Source organism: Carassius carassius, chromosome 16 (genome assembly GCF_963082965.1).
Source record: "Carassius carassius chromosome 16, fCarCar2.1, whole genome shotgun sequence".
Lineage (NCBI taxonomy): Eukaryota > Metazoa > Chordata > Actinopteri > Cypriniformes > Cyprinidae > Carassius > Carassius carassius.
In genome coordinates this window covers 32,486,467-32,508,360 of record NC_081770.1, presented here as the reverse complement: position 1 = coordinate 32,508,360, position 21,894 = coordinate 32,486,467, and the positions used below count along the sequence as shown (strand labels likewise).

The window sequence follows — 21,894 nt, the reverse complement described above, 5'->3', positions numbered from 1 at the left end:
AGTGCACTATAGACCCCCTGAGGAACAGTTCCACTCATTCTCTACCATAGGAGAGGAAGAATTGTATAAACTTGTTAAATCATAAAAAACAACAACATGTATGTTAGACCCTATATACCATCTAAGCTCCTAAAAGAGGTGCTTCCAGAAGTCATAGATCATCTTCTGACTATTATTAATTCCTCATTGTCATTAGGATATGTCCCCAAAACCTTCAAACTGGCTGTTATTAACTGGCTGTTAACTTGACCCCAAATAACTAGTTAATTATAGACTGATCTCGAATCTCCCTTTTCTGTCCAAGATACTAGAAAAGGTGGTATCCTCACAATTATATTCCTTCTTAGAGAAAAATGGTATATGTGAGGATTTCCAGTCAGGATTTAGACCGTATCATAGTACTGAGACTGCTCTCCTTAGAGTTACAAATGACCTGCTCTTATCATCTGATCGTGGGTGTATCTCTCTATTAGTTCTATTGGATCTTAGTGCTGCGTTTGACACAATTGACCACAACATTCTTTTGCATAGACTTGAACACTTTGTTGGCATCAGTGGAAGTGCATTAGCATGGTTTAAATCGTACTTATATGCAGAGGTGGGTAGAGTACCCAAAAACTGTACTCAAGTAAAAGTAAAAGTACTTCTAGAAATATTTACTCAAGTAAAAGTAAAAGTACTAGTCTTGAATAGTTACTTGAGTAAGAGTAAAAGAGTATCGGATAAAAAATCTACAGTAGTTAGATTACTAGTTACTTTGGGTCATATATACTGTACTGAGCCTATTTTTATTTAGATATATAGATAAAATGTATGTAATGTATGTGTGCGTGTATAAATGTATATATTTCATCAGCCTTTACTCCAATTTATGTAATTTATTATAAAACCCTGTCTGTTTACTTAAGTAACAGATTTAGGTGTCATGCCATAACATATTTTTAATACGACTGACTTTATATTAAATGTGAATTTAACATTGAAAGTTAATGTGATATAAATATTGCTACTAATCTTTCATTGTTCAGAAAGAGAGCAAATAACATTTACATTATTAAAGATAATTTTCACTGACAGTCTAGATTTCAATCACTCTCAGAAACTCCCATTAAAATCACTGAAACTGTTAACACTGTGAAATCAATATCTTAATTAAAGATTCGTACACACATCTGCACTTTGTTGTTTCTGACGAGAGAATTCGCCAGAAAGAGGTATTCAGTCAGTGAGCGAGTGAAGGAAGCACCGGCATTTTAGCGATGACTCATCTGAACGCCTCTGATTGGCCAATGCTTTAATAAGCTCAAAAGAATCATGTGTGATTGGTTATAATGCGCAGCGCTGTATAAACGCATCTATCTCTGGCTAAGCGCCAGCAAGCAATCACAGATCTGAATTTAGCAGCTGATAATATGACTCGCTGAACGTACTTGCACAGGTGTGATTGTCTTAAAATTAATAAAATCTTAATCGGCTATTTTTTGTCTTTTGGAAGCTGCATTCAACTTGACTCCCCTCTGTTATAAGCCACACACGTACAACAAACTAATGTCACAGTGGTATCGTGTACTGTAATCGAATGTAGCCCAAGTTATTACCTGTTAAACAGTAGACAGCACACGCGGTGTTCGTCTAATAAGGATCTCCATCGCTAGCAAATAATAGCCTTTGCAGATTTCAATTCAGTGCAGTTCCAGCCACGTTTTCAACGCTCTTTCTGTTCTTAAACGTTACAACTCCGAGTGAACCACTTCAGATGCTCAGCGCGTGCGGCAGGGAACTGAACGACTCATTCAAACTGATTCATGAACCAATTCACTCGTTTGCCAATTGGTTTGATCAAGCCTTTGAACAGAATTGACTCAAAAGAATGAATCATTCGCGAATGGGCATCGCTCATTGTCCAGAGAAAAGTAGACGGCGCGTTTGGAATAAACTGAAGCATTATAACATTTATTGCATTAAGATAAAGTAACGAGAGGAGCGTAACACACAGTAACGAAGTAAAAGTACAGATTTTTCCCCAAAAATTTACTCAAGTAAGAGTATAAAGTACCCATCTTTAAATATACTCTGAAAAGTATTCGTTACCCCAAAAATTACTCAATAAATGTAACGAAGTAAATGTAACTCATTACTACCCACCTCTGCTTATATGACCACCATCAGTTCATAGCAGTGAATGAAGATGTATCCTATCGATCACAAGTGCAGTATGGAGTACCTCAAGGCTCAGTACTAGGGCCGCTACTCTTCATGCTTTGTATGTTACCCTTGGGAGATATCATCAGGAAACATGGTGTTAGCTTTCACTGTTATGCTGATGATACTCAGCTCTATGTTCCTTCGTGGCCCGGTGAAACACACCAATTTGAAAAACTAATGGAATGCATAGTCGATATAAAAAACTGGATGACGAGTAATTTCTTACTGCTAAATTCTGAAAAAACAGAGGTGTTAATTATAGGACCTAAAAACTCTGCATGTAATAACCTAGAACACTGTCTAAGACTTGATGGCTGCTCTGTCAATTCTTCGTCATCAGTTAGGAACCTAGGTGTGCTATTTGATCGCAATCTTTACTTAGAAAGCCACGTTTCTAGCATTTGTAAAACTGCATTTTTCCATCTCAAAAATATATCTAAATTACGGCCTATGCTCTCAATGTCAAATGCAGAAATGTTATTCCATGCATTTATGACCTCAAGGTTAGATTATTGTAATGCTTTATTGGGTGGTTGTTCTGCACGCTTAGTAAACAAACTACAGCTAGTCTAAAATGCAGCAGCAAGAGTTCTTACTAGAACCAGGAAGTATGACCATATTAGCCGGTCCTGTCAACACTGCACTGGCTCCCTGTCAAACATCTTATAGATTTTAAAATATTGCTTATTACTTATAAAGCGCTGAATGGTTTAGCACCTCAGTATTTGAATGAGCTCCTTTTACATTATAATCCTCTACGTCTGCTACGTTCTCAAAACTCAGGCAATTTGATAATACCTAGAATATCAAAATCAACTGCGGGCGGCAGATCCTTTTCCTATTTGGCGCCTAAACTCTGGAATAACCTACCTGACATTGTTCGGGAGGCAGACACACTCTTGCAGTTTAAATCTAGATTAAAGACCCATCTCTTTAACCTGGCATACACATAACATACTAATATGCTTTTATTATCCAAATCCGTTAAAGGATTTTTAGGCTGCATTAATTAGGCAAACCAGAACCGGGAACACTTCCCATAACACCCAATGTACTTGCTACATCATTAGAAGAATGGCATCTACGCTAATATTTGTCTGTTTCTCTCTTATTCCGAGGTCACCGTAGCCACCAGATCCAGTTTGTGTCCAGATCAGAGGGTCACTGCAGTCACCTGGATCCAGTACATATCCAGACCAGATGGTGGATCAGCACCTAGAAAGGACCTCTACATCCCTGAAAGACAGCGGAGACCAGGACAACTAGAGCCCCAGATACAGATCCCCTGTAAAGACCTTGTCTCAGAGGAGCACCAGGACAAGACCACAGGAAACAGATGATTCTTCTGCACAATCTGACTTTGCTGCAGCCTGGAATTGAACTACTGGTTTCGTCTGGTCAGAGGAGAACTGGCCCACCAACTGAGCCTGGTTTCTCCCAAAGTTTTTTTCTCCATTCTGTCACCGATGGAGTTTCGGTTCCTTGCCGCTGTCGCCTCTGGCTTGCTTAGTTGGGGACACTTCATCTACAGCGATATCGTTGACTTGATTGCAAATGATTGCACAGACACTATTTAACTGAACAGAGATGACATCACTGAATTCAATGATGAACTGCCTTTAACTATCATTTTGCATTATTGACACTGTTTTCCTAATGAATGTTGTTCAGTTGCTTTGATGCAATGTATTTTGTTTAAAGCACTATATAAATAAAGGAGACTTTGACTTTGACTTTCATTATATAATAATCATAATAATAATCTGCGCCACAATATTTTATAGCTTTATTTCTTTAAATTATTATTATTATTATTTATAATTCATTTGTCATCATTGTACTATCATCAAGTGAAAATATATATATATATTACTTATAAAAATAATATAATAATACTTTTATGTATTTTATGTATTAATAATACTTAATGTGCATATGACAGAAAAATGTATAATAATAATATTAGATTTTATTGTTACCATGTATTAACAACAATTATTGTATATAGTAATATTATAGTATGTGTGTATGTTTCCATAGCTTTCGGATTGTTGGATCTGACACTCACAACAGCCGCAGCTGTTTTAATGCTGAGAGCTCTTTAGGCACCGCAACAAACAGATTCCCATCCAGGTATCTATGGAGACAGACAGAGAGAGAGAGCAACACCCAAACACAGCCAGACAGGAGCCCCTGCATTAGAATAAAGCCTGATCCTGCCGCGCAAGTAACTCACAGTTCAGTGACATTGCGTGGGACGCCACTGGGTAAAGCCAACAGGTGCTTGTTGCTGCAGCGCACCACGTTATCTTTATCTACCACGTTAGCTTAGGCACACAACTCATGTCGTCTTCAACCAGCCCTGAGATACCATTAGACATACAGTCACAGAAACCATGGCATTTCAATAAATGAATAATTATCCCATACACAATTCAATAACAATTAACAGATAGCAGATTTACGCCAATAAAAATAAAAAAGATAATTGCAACCTTTTTATTTCACAATTCTGATCTTTTTTTCACAATTCTGAGATCTACAAGATCTAAACACAATTATGATTGGTTAATTTACACAATTAAATTAAAATAAAATATTTTAGATTGTCATAAAACTAAACTAGAAAGAAATCGCAATTATATCCAACAGTTCTGATTTTTTTATTTATTTGCAAGATAAAAGTCTGAAGTGTGAGATAAAAAGTCACAATTAACTTTTCTTTTTAATTCTGTGGCAGAAACAAAAGCAGTTTTGCACAATGTAAGCAAAAAAAAAAAGCCATAATTAACCAGTAAGAAAACTTTTTATTTTATCATCCCATGATGGAAACGGCCTTCCTAAGTGAGATTATTTATATACTTATATTATAATTATTTAATATACGGTAGTTTAACATTATTATTTAATGCAAGTCCTGGAAAAATATAAATAAAAATGTGCTGAAAACTACAAACCAATCCATAATGTTTTGCATCGTAAGCCATTTATTTTTACATTATACAGTAGCTGTAAAAATAAATACAAAATAAATCAAATAAATCTAAGTATTACTTGTAAATATAGTTTACAGTGAATATTCTAATACAATTAGATAATTATTTAGTGTGACTCTACAATTTTCATAGTCATGAAAATAAAGAAAACTGAATGAGAAGGTGTGCTCAAACTTTTGGTCTGTACTGTGTATATATATATATATATATATATATATATAGTCAAACCAAAAATGTATTCAGACACCTTCAACATTTCTCACATTATCACAGTTTATTTGCTATAGTTTAGAAAAGTTAAACTGTCAGAACAAATTAGTCTTGATTATTTTCGACAACTTTGATAGAAAGGTGTGTCATGAATTACAATCAACTAAAACTACAGACATCTGTTAGTATGACAATATTTAAACAACTATCAGGAAACACTTTGTTGACCAATTACCAAGCAATGCTTAATTTTGTTCAGTCTGTGAATGTTGCATTCGTAATTCAGGAAAAAAACACGTAAGCCAAACATGGTGAGGTCAAAGTGTCTGAATAATTTTTGGTTCCATTTATTTATTTTTATCAATTTCACTAGTAGTCCACTGTATGAAGATTTTTTTGGTATAATATGTCACAGATCGCTTTATTTTGCTATACTCACTTACATTGAATTATATTGTCCCTCACCTAACCAGAACACCGCGGTGTTGAATTGGTTTCTTTCACATTCTATTCTGTTTGTTTAAACTGCGATTTGTATCTGTTCGTTCAGGTGCAGGAGGAACTTTGAGGAGAACTTCGCAAAGGAGAGCTCGGTTCAGTGTTGCTGACTGTCAAGCTCTCACATCTCTTAAAGCGCTAATTGTTGGAGACTTCAACATTCACGTTGATAATACAAATGATTCGTTAGGACATTTACAGGGTTAATAAACTCTTTTGGAGTCAAACACTCATCGTTTAATCATATGCTAGATTTAATTATATCACATGGAATAGATCTTACTGATACAGATATAGTACCTCAAAGTGATGATGTAACTGACAACTACCTTGTATCGTTCATGCTGCGTATTACTGAAATTAACTATATGGCTCTGCATTATCGTCTTGGTAGAACTATTGCTCCAACTACCAAAGATAGATTCACAAATAACCTGCCTGATTTATCTCAACGGTTCTGTGTACACATAAATACACAAGAACTAGACGAAATGACTAGCAATATAGGCACTATCTTCTCTAATGCATTAGAATTGAAAAAGGTTACAGAAAAACATACTGCGACATGGTACAACAGTGATACCCATTCTCTCAAGAAAGAAACTCGTAATCTTCAGTGCAAATGGAGAAAAACTAACGTGAAAGTTTATAGAATTGCATGGAAAAACAGTATGTCCAGCTATAGACAGGCTCTAAAAGCTGCCAGGGCTGAGCATATCTGCAAACTATCTTAAAATAACCAAAACAATCTAAGGTTTTTATTTTGCACAGTGGATAGGTTAACGAATAATCAGACATCACCGAACTAAATATTTCCTCTTTCCTAGATTCTACAGTGTATTGAAATTCAGTTTCATTCATCACACCAAAAGAAAAACTGTGCTTTATAACTATAGGACAAGAACAGCTAAATAAACTTATCATTGCATCTAAACCAACAACATGTTTTTTAGATCCTGTACCCGCTAAATAACCGAAAGAGTTACCTGTTACCTGTAGAAGAAGAACCACTTCTCAATATTATCAACTTGTCACTATCTCTTGGTTGCATCCCAAGGATCTGCCACAAGGATCTGTCCTAGGCCCTCTGTTATTTTCAATATACAGGTTTCCCCTTGGTAATATTATTATAAAATACAGGATTAGTTTACATTGTTAAGCTGATGATACTCGACTATATATTTGAACTAGACCAAATGAAACTTTTAAATTATCTAAGCTAACAGCGTGTGTTAAAATGTAAAAGATTGGATGACCAACCCTTACAAAGATCTGAGATGACTGAACACCTGAGAAGAGATGATGCCAGTCCCCTCAGAAGACATCAGATGATGCCAACCCCAAAACAACATACAAAACTACTAAATTTTGCTGTAAATTTGATCGCCATATAACCACTGCAGTTAATAGTGTTCATTGTATGTTTGATTACATGTAATTAACTAACTGCCTGGATTTTACTGTACATTTCTGCCATATGGACATCAACTTGATATAGTCACCACTGATAAGATTCTACTAAACATAAAGTAGAAACTTTAAAATAGAAGCTTAAATTTTCTGTAAAGCCATTTTGCAATGATTTGTATCATGAAAAGCACTATACAAATAAACTTGAATTAGAATTAATCAATCAGTCAACCAACCAATCTGTTAATCAACCATTCAGCAAATCAGTCACTCATACTAGCAATCAATCAACCAACCAATCTATCAAACAACCAATTGGTCAGTCATCCATCCAACCAATCAGTCATCCAATCAGTCAATCAGTCATACTACTATTACACTACTATTTCATCCTTAAAATTGCTTTAAGCTGTTTTAATTATATAACCACAACTAGTTATACTACAAGCATGCTTCTCAGAAATGCTGTGGCAGAAATGATAGTGAAAAGGACACTTGCAGCATGCGTAATCTGTTAATTCCCCGGAACATTCCTCTGCGTATAGACACCAGGTGGTTGGCAGTGAGGTGAAGTTCCACCACAGACGATGCGCCATCAAAAGCTCCATCATCAATCTCAGTGATTTTATTGTTGCTAAGATTTCTGTGAGAGGAACACTCCAAAAACTGATATAATGTTCAGTTTAGTTCAACAGTAATACAATGTATTTTGACACTGTTCCTTACCGAAAGAGTCCTGTTGCCTCCAGGATGGACAAGTCATTGTTATTGAGCCACCTGAAATAAAGACAATTAAATAAACATATAGTTAGCATGTTGCTAAGCTAACAATGTGCTATTATAATACTATTAAGCAGCACAAAATATTTTTATAAAAAATAATTTTTTTTTAAAAGAATTATGTCAACATTTTGCTTGCTGCATCCACCATTTTGAATGGATTTTGCATGGATTGATTTTCGCAAAACGTGGTTTTCACTTTTCACATAAGGGAAATAGCTGAAAGAAGGCAGTAAAATTATGCAGTCTACTTTCAGAAACATTCTTCATATTGAGTGCACAGTCATGATGCCTACATACTCCCTACACAGGCAGCTCGCTATATTTTGGAACAGAGCCATATTGTAATTTTTCTGTATTAAATTGTAATTTTTCTCTCTTACAGTTCAGTTATAGTAAGCGGAAGGTGGTCTGGAAACTTGGTCATCCATAAATTTGAACAATCCACCACAGTAGCTTCAGAGCGGCATTTGGGTTGACATACAGGCTTGCTGTTACAGTCCTTATTCAAACGTGTGTCCTAGAATAAATATAAAGATGCTTTCAGAGAACCACTGTTATTCAACAGAAAGTTATTCCATTTGCATCACATATATTATTTCTAGTCATATACAAAACCAGGTTCAATGAGATACTTAACAGACATAAACAACTTACCTGGGATGTGGTACTGTTCCTTGGCGGGAATGGCAACACATGCAAGAAAACAGAAAATACAGCTGCTATGGAAGTGTAGATATACATGAAGCCAGCAAAGATCTCAATTTGAGACCTAAAACTAGACAAATAAAGACTGAAACCAAATGTTTTCTTGAATATACTGGAATTTATACAGCTATTTCCTTCAATCTCATTGGATGAATGATGTTTAGTCACTCTTTATGCAGGTTACTCATTTATGCCAGTTGGTGGCAGCATGTACCTGACTATAAGTGAGTAAATGTCATTCATTCAACTGATTTAGTCAAAAAACAAGTCACTGTTTTATGGGTGAATCATTAAATTATTCAATCAACCAATCTGTTCAATAAAACTTATTCACTCAGGAACTAAATTAGAAATTATCTATATGAGTGAGCCACTAAATTATTCTTTCAACTGATTAGTTCAATAACACTGATAAATTCGGGAAAGAAACAAGTAACTGCCTATATTAGTGAGTAATTTCATTATTAATTCAACCAATTAGTCCAGAAATACCAATTCATTCAGAAGCTAAACAAGTGACTGTGTTTATGAACAAATCATTACACCATTGTTCAATTGATTTGTTCAATAATACTTTTAAATTTCATTGCATCAACACATCTCAGAAAAGTTGAGACAAGGCCATGTTTACCACTGTGTGGCATCCTCTTTTCTTTTTATAACAGTCTGCAAACGTCTGGGGACTGAGGAGACAAGCCGCTCAAGTTTAGGAATAGGATTGTTGTCCCATTCTTGTCTAATACAGGCTTCTAGTTGCTCAACTGTCTTAGGTCTTCTTTGTCACATCTTCCTCTTTATGATGCACCAAATGTTTTCTATGGGTGAAAGATCTGGACTGCAGGCTGGCCATTTCAGTACCCGGATCCTTCTTCTATGGAGCCATGATGTTGTAATTGATGCAGTATGTGGTCTGACATTGTCATGTTGGAAAATGCAAGGTCTTCCCTGAGAGAGACGACGTCTGGATGGGAGCATATGTTGTTCTAGAATTTGGATATACCTTTCATCATTGATGGTGCCTTTCCAGATGTGCAAGCTGCCCATGCCACACACACTCATGCAACCCCATACCATCAGAGATGCAGGCTTCTGAACTGAGCGCTGATAACAACTTGGGTTGTCCTTGTCCTCTTTAGTCCGGATGACATGGCGTCCCAGTTTTCCAAAAAGAATTTCAAATTTTGATCCGTCTGACCACAAAACAGTTTTCCACTTGATCCACTTGGCCTTGACCCTTACGCACAGAGATTGTTCCAGATTCTCCTTGCTCGGAGGAATAATTACTGTCTGTAATTGTAATTGTAATTTCAAACAAACTTCCAGTTAAATGTTATGTGTGTACTTTCAAATAAATATATATGTATTCTACCTGAACAGCGAAACTTCTTGCTCTTGATCTGACTGATGCGCTTGTTGGCAAATCGATGAGGACTGGAGCATCGTGCACCGCTGGTCTCAATCGGGTTGGAGCGCAAAAAGTCCACCAGCCACTTCAAACCACAATCACAGACGAATGGGTTTTGAGCTAAATGACTGAAAGAAAGTCAACAATAAAATGTCTTGATTACAGTAAGTGCCCATATCAACTGTTTGTTCTATAACGTCTCTTACAGAGTCTGGATGGATTTCAGCAGAGTAAATGTGCCTTTGGCTAGAGTCTGGATCTTATTGTCATACAGGGACAATAGAAATAGGTTCTCAAGGTCATTGAAGACATTGACGCGCAGTGGATTTTAGTGGCATTTAATAGTCTGAAAGAGAGAAAGACAGACAGCTCAGACATTGCAAAGACTGTCTGTATGATGCGGTTTCAGTCTGCTACTTTAATCCCAGACCATTAAGCAATGCCATTGTGACATTATTCATATGTGGGTGGTAATTTTACATTGACAGGCTTTTCTGTACTTACAGTAACTCTAATGCACTCAATCCGTCGAAAACACCTTGAGGCAGATCTGCAATCTTATTTCCGTAAAGAATCCTGTAAAACAAAACACAATTATGAGATACAATGGTGCTAAAAAACTGTTTCATTTGAACAAAGTCTGGAGGTTTCACAAAATCAGTAGGATTTAAGCATTTCACAAATCAGCTACTAATAGAACCAAAACATTTTGGACATGTCCAACTTGCAATGGATCCATTTAACAACTCAGATTCCTTAAAACAAAAATGTTTTTGGGAATGAATTGTCCAGACTGAAAAGATATGACTCAATAGAACAATTAGTTATTGAATCAGTCATTACTAAATGAATGAATTAATATTAATACTAATGACGTCTTTGTTGAATTCTACATTAATTTCTCCTTCAATGTAATTAGCATCTCATTCATTAATTTTTTTGTGAATCAGTTCACAAAACCAGTCTGAATGTTTCATTCGCAAATGAGATTGAATCTGTCCAAGTTTTTCTCAAGTCAACACTTCAGTGACTCACAGAACCAAATCTTTTGCACATTAATCAACTCACCAATTCTTTGACCCCCAAAAAAAAACAAACAACAACATTTGGGAATGAATGGTTCAAACTGAGTTTGTGAACTGGTTCAACTGACTGACAGATTGAAATGAATGATTTATTTATTAATTAATATACAAATTACAGATCTTTTTCTGTACATGTCAGATTTGTAATGAGTCGGATTAACAACTCAACGGTTCACTGAACCAAGAACCAGTTTGTGAATGAATCTGAATGAGTCTGTGAACAATCGGTACTGATTCATTGAAAAGATTAGACTCAAGTTCATCCAAGAATCAGATATATGTACTTTCTGAAATATATAAATTAATGTATCGAAGTCTGATTCTTGAATTAATGACTACTGTATAAAGTATTTAGCGACTGAAATGGTGAATCAAAAGTTCAAAAGAGCCAGTTAGCAGTAATGAATCAAACTTGCTAAATGCAAGTCTATGAGATTTTATCACCCGTTTTATAAAAAAAAAAGACAATCTGTTCCTTCTGAGCTGAATCGCACTTATCTTCATGCAGTCAAATCATTTAAGACATGTATGCTAGAGACGACTAGCGCTGCAGGCTATCATATATTTACACAAACTGCACACTTTCACAAAAGAGCCCTGCTAAGATTCTCCCAGAACAGATGTTTACGAAGAACTCTTCAAGCTACATGATGCATAATTCAACACATCTAATAACCGCGCACATACTGTATGAACATGTTGGAAATATACACGCATTAATATGCAGATTAAATGATTATATATGCGAGAAAATTTACACCACATGAAGGCGTGTTGCTTACAGATTTGAATAAATGGATATGTAATTCTCAAAACAATAATGTCATTTATTTAACAAGTGATAAAACAAAATTATTCTTTGTGATTATATGTTTAATTTTGTATTCATGTGCAAAGTAATTGTTTATTGTGATTTTTAATATTAATACATGCATTTATTTTTTCATGCTACTCGTTTTCGGCTCCTGAATAAAAAATAAATAATTGAAAATATAATTTCCTGCTGTGGAAAAATGAGTGTTTTCTCCAAACTCTGTTGGAAATCATTTATTGTAAGTTGGTGTTGTTTGAAGGAGCATTAGCAGTAATGTCTACATCAACATTTCTGTTGCAGAACGATTTTATCGTATGATGTCTGTAGGCTTTATGAGACCCTCTGCAGCATTTTTATGAGTTTATGTCTCGGTCATTTCATATAACTCAGTTTTCTGATTTGCTCTATCAAAAACACACATTGGAAATATGTTTATGATGTTTAAAGGTTGTGTCTTCTCCCTCCTTTTATTTTCTGGCATGTAATTCTGTAAAACAGACATATTAAGACTGAATTAATTATAAACGCACACTTACAGTGAGTGAATATTTGATTATTACTCAGATCTCTGTGGAGTAAAAGAAAGAATTAAGAAACATGTAAAATATAATGCTGATAAATAGAAAGAAAAGCAAACGCAGCAGATCCTGAATGAATTTATTCCAATCATTCCTTAATTAACAATTACATGTTGTGCAAAAACTGCATGTATAGTGACTCTCATAAATGTATATGGACTAATGAATTCATGACATAGTTCAAATTGTAGTTTATATAACTGTAATCACTCACATTCTGCGCAGTCTCTTGTAGGAGGCGAATGCTACAAGAGGAATAGACTTGATACCGTTCTGCTCCAATCGACTGAAAGACAGAAAACCAGAGAGGCAGTCAACTAAATGTCAAGGATGGATGGTTAGCTCTACTAGTTCCCTTATTATCATGGCTACTACGCTGTGAAGGACACAACCTTTAGCACTAGTCAATGTCAAATGACGGTTGATCGCACCAATGTGGTCAAGAAAGGGTCAAATCCACCAGATGCGAAGGTGAAGAGTCGAGGGTAAATGTAAAAAGTACATATTTTTCACAAGGGGTCAAAAACAATGTTAAAGTTGAGCTAATCTTAAATAAGTAAATAACAAACTCACATCTCAGTCATGCTTTCAGGCATGTTAGCTGGAATCGCCGTCAGACCTTTTCCTCTGCAGTCCACGATATTGTTCGTCCATGTGCACATCAGCGGACAGGAACCAGACGCAAGACTACAGGGCTGAGGACCGGAATAAAAAACACCTCAGGAAAAGAAGGAAACATTAGAGATATTAGTTTTAAGCATGCAGCTGATTGGTTTTATGTTTGCTTGACACCGGTTTGAATGTTCCTTTAATTTTAGGGACTTTGGAACAGTGTTTTTTCTGTGTTTCTAAATTTAAAAAAAAAAATGAAAAAATCCTTCACATTTCAAATCATGTTGTGGAAATGAGGTTTTTGTCGTTTAATAAAATGGCAGAATTCTTCTGAGACTAATTTCACAGCAAACATTGTATTTATCCAAAACACGCAAATTACATAATAACTTCAGTATTTTTTTTTAATTACAGCTTAATTACAAATAATACACCATAATAATAATATTCTCTAGCCTCCATAGTAAACAAGTACACTGACATTTGAAAATACATATTTTAAACACAGCAACACTGATAGCAAAATTACATATGACTTTCACGCAAAAAGTGTTGAAATGGTTTATGATTGTTTTACACTGCCTTGAGATTATAATAATAAAAATATTATCATATATTTAGGATGTATTTTCATAGTCTATGTTTGGGGCTGTAACAAAATAAATTCTTAAAAGTTATTCAGAAAATAGCAAAAAATAAATGATAAATTCCAGTTAAGATAAAACGTTTTCAAGGCACTGTTAACGTGACCTTAGTAGGATTTTAGTGTATTTATTTATTTTAAATAAACCCCTTAAACATAAAAGTTTAAGAAACAAAAAATGTGACCTTCATACTATTTATCAAAAGGTAAAAAGTTGAAAAACTGTATATATATATATATATATATTTTTTTTTTTTTTTTACATAAATGTATAATTAAATTTTTTATCTAAAAAATGGTAGTAAAAATTAACCCAAAAATAAAATAAAACATCCAAAACTACAGCCCATATCCCCAGAGACCAGGTTTACCGCAGCATGTGAATTTCTTCTGAAGGTCGTCCAGGTGGAGGCCGTGTAGGTTGGTGTAAGTTTAAAGAGTGTAAAGTCCCAGCGTCGCTCTCTGTCTGAGCCACTGAGACAGCCATGACAAATGACAGTCACACCGCAGACTGTTAATAGTGCAGCCGGCTATGAAAACAAAAGCAGAAAACTGATGAAAACGGACTTTGCAAGTATGACTATTGTCAAGTCTCATACTTCTGTGTGAGGAGGAATGCGGGAAAAGAGCTCTGGACTCACAAGGTACATAACTTGGGCATGTGGTTAAAGATGGAAATGAGGATGGTGATGATATTGTTGTTGTTTAGTGTCCTATGGAGGAGAATTATCAAGAATATATAATCTCTATATAATCTGAAATATGTGCAAACCAACATTTTTATAATAAAAAAAACACACACACAAATTTTCTTTATCTGTAGCACATAAAGTCAATACATAAAGGACCTCCAAGACTCCCATGGCCTGAAACGCTCCATCCTCAATGCAGCTGATGTGGTTCTTATCCAGCTGTCTGAGATCAACACAAAACACTGTGGCACACAAGACATTTTGATCATTTAAAGGTTACATTTAAATCATGTTATTGGGGAACTTAAACATTTATAGATAAATAAAGTTATGTGAATTTTAACTCACAAGTTCTTGATGTCTGTGGCTCCTCTAAATGCTCTTCTTTGTATCATTTGGATAGCATTTTCACTTAAGTCCCTAATTAAAAGAGTTTGTAAAAGGTCTACTTGAGTTGAATAAATTATTATTCATGCAAAATAGAACTGAAATACAAGTTTAGTTTAGAAAACATAAAAATAATAATAATAATAATAAAATAAATAAATACAAATAATCACCAAGACAAGATGCAACTTTTATTGCTATTTTAATTTGGAAGACCCATAGAGTCCATCCAAGATTTCGATGAGTTTGTTTCTTCATCAAATTTGGAGAAATGTAGCATTGCATCATTTGATCCTCTGCAGTGAATGGGTGCCATCAGAATGAGAGTCCAAACAGCTGATAAAAACATCAAAATAATCCCCATCACTCCAGTCCATCAGTTAATGTCTTGTGAAGTGAAAATCGGCTTGCTTGTTTGTGGAAACAGGTCCATCATTGGGATGTTTTTCATTTCAAACCGTCACTTCACCAAAATCCATAATAATGCTTCCTCCAGTGGAACCCTGTCGTCAGTCAAATCAAAATACAACACACTTGTTTGGAACAGTTTTGGACTGTTTTCACTTGAAAACGATGCTTACTCTGGCACTATTTCACACGTAATTCATACTAGAAGACGTTTTCACTGGAGGAAGCAATATTATAGATAGAGGACTCCTGTTTTAGCTGGAAGCAATGGTTAAAACATCTTAATGATGGATTTGTTTCTTACAATCATGCAATTTTTGCCATAAACTGATGGTCTGGAGTGGTGTGGATTACTTGTGGATTATTGTGATGTTTTTATCAGCTGTTTTGGCTGTTTCTGACAGCACTTATTCACTGCAGATGATCCACTAATGAGCAAGTGATGCAATGCTACATTCCTCCAAATCTGATGAAGAAACAAACTCCTCATATTTCTATCTTATTTCTAGTCAATCTCGGCAAATCTGAACACAATTTGAGACATTCTTGAGATGTCAAAACTGTTCTACTATGACCTTTAACCATTAAAAAAATGTCCCTGCATGAATAATATTTCCAAATTGGTGATTAAATAAGCGTCACACAATCCCACTTTCATAGTTTTGAAATGCATCTATATTTCATATCTAGACATGCTCAGTGCTGTTCAGCAGGAAATTGACATTTAATAAAAGAACATCTGGATTCCTAAATGTCATTTAATCTGTTTTCTCTCCATGTGGAAGCAATCGGTGACCTTTTCCTAATGCAAGTGATTTTTGCAGCAATTGCAAACTGTTGTTAAGTTCCCCACAATTGGTTCAAGATACAGTCGCCGTTTGATAAAGGCCTTTTATGTTCCTTCAGGATGACCAAAGAGTTCAGCAAATTAAAGCTCATTTTCTTAGTTTAAGGAGTTTAAATGCAGTAAAAAGCTAAAAGCTAACAGCAGACACTGAGCATTAGCTGTATCATTAGTGGCATTTGATAAGGCACTATTTCCAGTAGAAGTCCGGACACTGAGCCAGTACAATGAATCAGACACATAATAAGAAATCTAATCAATTGTGAAATGGAGTAAGAAAAGAAAATGCTGAATATTTTTTAACAAATACTAAGGAGTCAGTTTTTCTGTTACTAAGTGTATAAATGAACACAAAACCTCCAGATGTTTAACTCTGAAATGTGAATGTGGGTCTAAAATGGATTTCTGTGACGACTGGGTGAAGGAGAAGCTGAAACAAGTGCGAGTATGAACAAAGTTTTAATGAGAGACAATAACCAAACAAACTGGAACACAAACAAGGCTGGGAAAGAAGATACAGTCCAAGTTGGAGGAAGGAGGTGATGAATTCAGATGGCGGTGGTGAGTTGGCAGCAGGAGAGGGTGGCACAGGAACTGCGGGGAATCGAGCCGAAGGTAAGTTGTGATGCTTGACGTGGTTTTGAAGAGTGGACGAGGTTCCGGGGGAAGACACAGACATCCAAACGCAGAACACAACAGAAAGCAAAGCACGGTTAACCAACATGAAAAAACGCTCTCACAAACACAAGACGTGAGACAAGCCATTATATAGAGAGGGTAATGAGTGACAGCTGCTGCTGATGACAATTAACGGAGACGCCCACAAACTAATCAGTGCAGACGCGTAACACACAGACTTCACCCACAAAGTGCAAAACCCAGAGATCACGGTTTACCAACCGTGACAGTAAATCACCCCCCCCCCCCTAAGAACGCCTCCTGGAGTTTCCAGAAGGGCCTACCTGCTGATTGTATTCATCAATAAGGGAGTGATCCAATATGTCCCTAGCAGGTACCCAACTTCTCTCCTCCGGACTGTAACCCTCCCTGTCCACCAGGTACTGGAATCCTCGTCCCCTCCGTCTCGAGTCCAGAATACGATTAACCGAATATGTCGGTTCCCCATCTACGAGACGTGGCGGTGGGGGAACCGGAGTAGATGGATTAATACGTGCATAAAACACGGGTTTCATTTTGGACACATAAAAGGCGGGATGTATCCTCCTGTACGCTGGAGGTAGTTTGAGGTGGACTTTCACCGCACTAATGATCTTGGTGATAGTAAACGGGCCAATAAATTTGGGAGCTAACTTGTTAGATACGGATCGCAGAGGAATGTTAATGGTAGAAAGCCACACTTTTTGCGCTCCCTCGCCCGGAGCAGAGTCTCGCGGGCTCTGGTCCAGGTGCGGTAGGACCTCTGGACAAACGCGTGAGCAGAGGGGACCACGACTTCAGATTCCAGACTGGGAAAAACTGGTGGCTGGTAACCTAAGCTGCACTGAAACGGAGAAAGGCCCGTGGCTGACACTGGTAACGAATTGCGAGTGTAATCCACCATAGAGAGTTGTGTGCTCCAGGAAGAAGGATTCTTGGAGACCAAACATCGCAACGTCCTCTCTAAATCTTGGTTGGCTCACTCAGACTCCCTGTTACTCTGGGGATGATAACCTGAAGACAGGCTAACCGACGCTCCTAGCAGCTTACGAAATTCTTTCCAAAATTTGGATATAAATTGAGATCCCCTGTCAGAAACCACGTCTACCGGGAGGCCATGAAGCCGAAAGACGTGATCTAGGACAGTGACTCTCCTTGGCTGTCGGTAATTTGGGCAAAGGAATGAAATGTGCCGCCTTCGAGAACCGGTCCACTACGGTCAAAACGACCATCATGCCATTAGAGGACCAGGGTCTCGAAGGGACAGACAGCGGTTGAAGCAGCCCATCAGGAGGTCGGTTAGATGACTTACCACTGGCACAAACTGAGCGAGCCAAAACAAAATCGTGGACATCACGAGCCATAAGTGGCCACCAGAATCGTTGTTTAACTAACCCATTAGTTCGACTTATCCCTGGATGACAAGCAACGTTAGAGCAGTGACCCCACTGAATGACTTCGGACCTTAACACATCCGGCACAAATAAACGATTCGGTGGACAACCGGCAGAGGCATTACCCCTTCTAAGGCCGTCTTGACCTTCGACTCGACCTCCCATATGAGTGCTGAGACAACTACTTTCTCAGGTAAAATACACTCGGGAGTCACCGGGCGGGCGGAGGGATCAAAAAGACATGATAAAGAGTCGGGGTTTGACATTTTTGGAACCCGGGCAGTACGATAGAGTAAAATCAAAACGACCAAAAAAAAGTGCCCACCGAGCCTGCCTGGAATTGAGTCTTTTGGCAGTTCTAATGTACTCTAAATTCTTATGATCGGTCCAAACAATGAAAAGTCCCTTACGAAAATTAACCATGGTTTTACTACAAATAAAACAAAAAAAAACATGGTTACTATAGTTTAACCATGGTAACCACAAATTAACCATGGTTTTGCTATATTAACCGTAGTTTAACCATGGTATTTGTAGTAAATCTGTGGTTATACAAATGGTAGTCAACACGCCAAAAAACCATGGGTTACTACAGTTTTACTATAATAAAACCATGGTTATTTTTCGTAAGGGGTACCCCTGAGCCTTCCAACCAATGATGCCAGTCCTCTGAAGCTAATTTGACGGCCAACAATTCTCTGTTACCAATGTCATAATTGCGTTCAGCAGGAGATAAACAATGGGAGAAAAAACGTGCATGGATGTACCTTATCGTCCGAGGCAGCACGTTGGGACAGCACTGCTCCTACCCCCACCTCTGATGCGTCGACCTCCACCACGAACTGCCGTGTGGGGTCAGGGGCCACAAGGATGGGAGCCGAAACAAAGCGGCTCTTGAGGTTAGTGAACGCAGTCTCGGCTGCGTCCGACCACCTGAACAGAGTACTGGGAGAGGTCAAGGCCGTCAGAGGTGAGGCTAGTTGGCTGAAATTGCGAATAAAACGCCAGCGAACCCCAGAAACCGCTGTAGGGCCTTACGGGAATCTGGAGATGGCCAATCTATCACAGCCTTAACCTTGTCAGGGCCCATACGTATTCCCTCGGACGAGATGATATACCCTAGGAAGGGAACAGACTGTGCATGGAATACGCATTTCTCCGCCTTGACAAAAAGCCCATTCTCAAGTAATCTCTGGAGCGATCATCTGACGTGTTGAATGTGTTCCTGGAGAGACAAAGAAAAAATCAGTATGTCATCCAGGTAAACGTATATAAACTGATCTACCATATCTCTCAACACGTCATTAACCGTCTGGAGTCTAAGGGTATTTTTGGGGCCTGGAGAAGTTTTTTGTGCTTTTTTCAGTTTCTTATAAATATCTGAATGGGTAAAGTCTAATCTCACAGTAAACAGCACAAACTGGGCTATAATAATATGTAAAATGCATGTATGTACATGATTGTGTTTTTGAGAAAAAAATATTATGCGTGGTTAGTGAAAAACTAAAAATTTTAAAACACTTGAAAGAGGCAAAAAAACCACATAGAGAACATTGGTTCCCGGTACTTTTGAAAACTGGAGCTTGTAGCCTAGAATTTTTCTTTCTAAATTACGGTATGTGAAAATCATCTTGTTTACCCACTTACAGAAAACAATATATTGATTTACATTTTCTAAGACACTTTTTGTTGGTAAAAGTCATATGCGAGTAGGCGTCAACTATCATAAATATCATTGTGATTTACACCTTAGAAGACAAAGGCCTGCATAATGAGCTGCATAATGAGCTGCATAATGAGCCTCTCGTTCATCTGTGCCACTGAGAGGAAGGAGTTACAAAAAAGAAAGTGAGAACAAAATAAATGTATATAATTTTATGTTTGTAGTTTATTTAGAATATATTTAATTATCCCACAACATACTTTAATATACACTTGGGGGAGCAGTTTAACAGTTTATCAGGAACAATCAAAGCTAACTTTCAAACAAATTTTTTGGCATCAATACTCCAGTCACACAATCCTTCAGAAATCCTTTTAACAATCTTATTTTCTACAAAAAAAAACATTTATTGTTGTTATTATTATCATTATTATTATTAATGTTGAAAAGAGCTGAGAATATTTTTTAGGGGGAATAAATTGAAAGAACAGCATTGTTTTTACATTTGTTAGCCTACAGTTATTTATTTGTTACATTTATATTATTTACATCAAGCTTTTGAATGGTATAGTATTGTATATTGTTATTGAAACTTCATAATGTTTCACTTGATTATATTTAGTCAGGAATTATAGTTTGGAAAAAGTCTTTGGAAAAAGTCTAACTAGTAAAATGTTTACACGTTATGTAAAAACTAGTACAAGTATATAAATAAATAAAAAGAGACTTACTCATGTTTATGATCTCTGCTGAATAAAGTGCTTCATTCTTTTTTTCTGAGGAAATCCATTTCTCAAATCCTCAACCACATGACATCTTTTTGGGGTGAATTATGTCTTATTCCTCTCATCGCGAAGCAAACAGTAAAATAAAAACTTGAAGAACAGTCTCGCTGCTTTTCTTCTGTTATGGGCGTATTCAAGCCGCGCGCTTCAGTTTGAATCTGAATAGCGCGTTCAGCGCGGGGGCGTGGTCACATTAGATATAATGAAGGGAGACATGAAAAACAGACATTGCGTTGTTTTCATATGGATTACTTTATCACAGAATATCTGTTTTCAGCGGCACTTGTTTAGTTTAAAAGTAGACATGTCAAGCTTTCTATAGATATCTCTCTCATGTCTCTTCGTTGAGTATTCACGGAGTTACAGTTCATTTTAATGACATGTTTGTAAATAAAGATCAGCGCAGACAAAGGCTGCAGACAGCACACCTTGTTTGTTATCTTTATTTTATAAGTGCACAAAGTTTGTTGTTATTATGTCTGTATCCAAAAAAAAGTAGACCCTTTACAGATTCGATTGATGTATTGCTCTTATCTGTATGATTAAAACTGAAAGTGTAATTTAAGTTATTTTCGGGGTTATCAGGAGAAAATGACTCAAAACGCGTATCCGCGTTAATCGACTTCAGAGGGTTAACGAGTGCTTGGAAAATCCCTGCTGAGTTGGAGAGCCCGAACGGCATCACCAAGTATTCAAAGTGCCCTCTAGGGTTATTAAAGGCGGTTTTCAATTCATCCCCCTTCCTGATGCGGACCAAATGATAAGCATTACGTAAATCCCATTTTGTGAATACGGATGCTCCCTGTAACCTCTCAAAAGCTGAAGACATAAGTGGCAAAGGATAGGTGTTCTTTATCGTAATGTTGTTCAGCTCTTGGTAGTCAATACAAGGTCGTAGAGAACCATCCTTTTTACCCACAAAAAAGAATCCCGCCCCCGCTGGAGAAGAGGAAGGGCGGATGAACCTCGATGCCAAGGAATCAGAAATGTATTTCTCCATGGCCTCCCTCTCCGGAATAGAAAGAGAGTATAGTTTGCCTTTTGGCGGAGACTTACCTGGCACTAAGTCTATAGCACAGTCGTAGGGACGATGCGGAGGAAGAGAAGCAGCACGGGACTT

At 36.9% G+C, this 21,894-nt stretch overlaps 1 pseudogene; it reads right to left on the bottom strand.

Moving 5' to 3' along the window:
• Positions 1–21,894, bottom strand: part of LOC132160244 (slit homolog 1 protein-like) — a 42,781-nt pseudogene that overhangs the window by 5,361 nt on the left and 15,526 nt on the right.